We start from the raw sequence: 3,226 nt of genomic DNA, 5'->3' as shown, positions 1-3,226 counted from the left end.
TAGTACCTCAAATGAATCTCCTAAATGGTTGTACAAATAACTTAACATCTTATTTTTTAAAAATGCCTTTGATTTTGTTTCTAGGATTAGATTTACCTCTGCAAAAAAGATGGTTCACTCGAATGGACGTAAGAGTCCAACTACTATTATGCATGGCTCCCAACAAATCTTATATTTTGAGTTTTAAGCATGTATTAAGTCTTATCTATTTAATATAGGATTAGTTTTTAATTTTCTTTCAATAGTTTATTTTATAAGCTTATAATGGTTTGTATTTGTTTTTATTTTACATGTGAAAAATTTATTTCACATGTAATAGGGAATAAAAAAAAAGTAAAGATCAACATCCTCATACTCATACACATATACATATGTTTATGTTTATAAGTAATATATATGTCGTAATCCAGATTGGTGACATAATGATAAACAATATACTTTTTTAATCCACTCTTATTATACCCTTAGGCAAATCTCTCAATTCGTTCTACAAATAGGTGAGTGTCTTGAATCTTATAATAAACTCTTCATTTGTTTTCCTGTTGCGAAATTATGCATAATCTCCAATGCATTTTAAATTCAGATTTTTGATCACATCTTACTCCCATGTTGCCAAAATATAATTGTTTTCTAATTGCTATTTTAAGACTTTTGTTTTTTTAAATTTATAATAGTTTGTATTTTTTTATATGTTGTATATAATTTTTTTATTGTTTCAAATGATTTGAAAAAAAATATAATCTTTGTTATAATTTATGATTTAATTACCTTTTTATCCCCTCCTTCACAAAGAGACTACTTTAACATCTCTCTCTCTCTCTCTCTCTCTCTCCATGTTTCTATCTATGGCTTTGTTAATTCAGTTTCTTTTTCCATCTTGATCCCATTTTTTGTACCTTACCCACATCTCTTAAAGCTCATAGATTTCACTTACCAAATGTTCTAGTCCTTCCCGGCCACCACCAAAGATGTTATAACCCTTCAATACGTGACCAAAATATATTCATCATAGCAATCCACTTGTTCCCATCAAACTGTCCATTTAAGTGGACTGATTGTGCTTCATGACACGTGTCATCGTCTAGCCATGTGATACCCAATCGCTCAATCAAGTGCTCAAGAGACAAAGCCCATGAATTTGAGAGTAAGTCTTGCCTTCCTAGTACTCAAAACAGTCAAACATGTGAACTTTTCCCAAAAAACAGGATCAAACTTCACAAGAATGTCCACGCGAGGTGAACTTGTAGAAGACATCATAGCCGTTCAGTCCAAAGCTGCTGGCCCAATCACCCCCATCAATGACTTCCCCTTCTCTTGTGGACCAAACATTTTTATTACAAGGTCTAGTTGGTGGCACCAAAGGAATATTAGGCCTAGGAAGAACTCGTATTTCACTTCCATCACAAATTTCCACAGCGCTCAACACTGCCCAGAAATTCACCATCTGCCTATCATCATCAAATGGCATCATAGCATTCGGCGAAGGGCCTAATGACTCAATTTTTGGCACCGAAATTTCAAGGTCGCTCATGTACACACCCCTTGTTACTAACCTAGGTGATGGATATTCAATACAAGATTACTTTATTGTCATCAAATCCATCAAAACAAATGGCAAGGTGTTATCCTTGAAAGCATCACTAGGAGTGAGCAAATTGAGCACAATTGTGCCTTACACCACCATGGAGAGCACAATATATGGTACGTTTATTAGCGATTATGTTAAGGCTGCTAGTTCCATGAATAATTTTAAGTTATGATTTTTCTCATAACATTTATGTTGGCTTATTCCATGACAAAAATGTGTTGTAATTTCATTAATTTATTTTCTTGTATTTTTGTGAGATTTTATTTGTATTGAGTTTAGTATTAAGTGGTGAAGATTTGATCAAGACAGCTAAAAGTCATATGGGGAGCACATGCCAGAAGTTGAAGAGTCAAGCGCCAGCTATGGAAATTGAAGAGTCATGTGCTAGCTGTGCTAGCTATATCTCGTGACTCAGGTGACCCGCGAAGTTAATCCGCAAATTTTCCCTATTGGCAAAAATGTGACTTTTCATATTCACTCTCCACTCATATTATATATACTCTCATTACCCACAGAAATGAGAAGGGCCTATTGAGAGAAAAACCCTAAGAGATGTTTCCACAACACACCCAACTTGTTAGAGAGAGAGCTACTCATTCTTAGAGAGAAATCTTTGTAATCTCTTTTCCTTCCCTCTTCCATTGAAAGGAGATTTGTACCCAAATACTACTCACACCCATTCAAAGTGTTGAGAGTGTTTCTAGAGCTTGGAAAGCATTGGAAGATGCTAAGGATGGCGGATGCAATATAGAGCTTATTGCAAGATCCAGAAAGTTAGAGAAGACACGGTTCGACATAACCTTGTTGGAGCAAGAAGCTGAGAAGGTAGTGGAGAGGTTTGTTGTCGAGTTCTTCAGTTTCCTTTTTGATAACACGTTCTAGTGTTATCTTGTGTTTGCATCTCTCTTCCCTTACTATTTAACCATTAATTGTTGTTGTGTTTGTGATTAATTATGTGGTAAAGTATTTTGCCAAATTAGGTATTGCTTATATTTCATATTCTGCACATATATTGTTTGAATATAAGTTTGTATTGAATATTTTGTTTTTGGGGCCGGGTCTAAACATTCACAAGTGTTTACACACTAAGTGAGTTTTCAATTGGTATCAGAGCCAAGGTCCTGGGTTTGAGTCACGAGAGTGTCATTCTGAGGGAGGGATTGTTGGAGGGACCATAATTTGACTTTCTACAACCACTCTAAAAACAGGTCCACGTGGTGTGATGTCGAATGTGTTAGGTTCTAAAAGTTTAGAACAATTGGCAAATCGTAAACACAAACTTGTCTAGGTATAGATCTTAGAGTCTATAGGTTCTATTAGACAATGCTCAAGGTGATTCAAGTCAAGATTCAAGAACATGAAAGCTGCAGAAGGAAGAGTTTAAAAACTGCCTAGTTTGATTGATCGAAAGACAAGCTCGATCGATAAAAATACGGGTCTGCAAAATTTTAATTAAGCCCAAACAGCAGTTCAAGCCCATTAAGGATTAGGGTTTCAGGTCTACTTCTTCTAATATATAAAAGAAACCCTAAGCACGTTTTTAAAGGCTTTTTAGAGAGAGATTGGAGTGAATCTTGTGCCTCTTTTGTAGATCTAGGGTTTTGTACCCAAAAACTCTTTAGAGTCTTTTTGTTTGTG

At 35.2% G+C, this 3,226-nt stretch overlaps 1 pseudogene; it reads left to right on the top strand.

The window, feature by feature from the left end:
- Window positions 1-122: 122 nt before the first annotated feature.
- On the top strand, window positions 123-1,760 carry LOC142624775 (putative aspartic proteinase GIP2; annotated as a pseudogene).
- Window positions 1,761-3,226: the final 1,466 nt, after the last annotated feature.

Source organism: Castanea sativa, chromosome 2, assembly GCF_040712315.1.
Source record: "Castanea sativa cultivar Marrone di Chiusa Pesio chromosome 2, ASM4071231v1".
Taxonomy (NCBI): Eukaryota; Viridiplantae; Streptophyta; class Magnoliopsida; order Fagales; family Fagaceae; genus Castanea; species Castanea sativa.
Note: the sequence above shows the minus strand (reverse complement) of the source record. Positions and strands in the feature narration are given on the sequence as shown.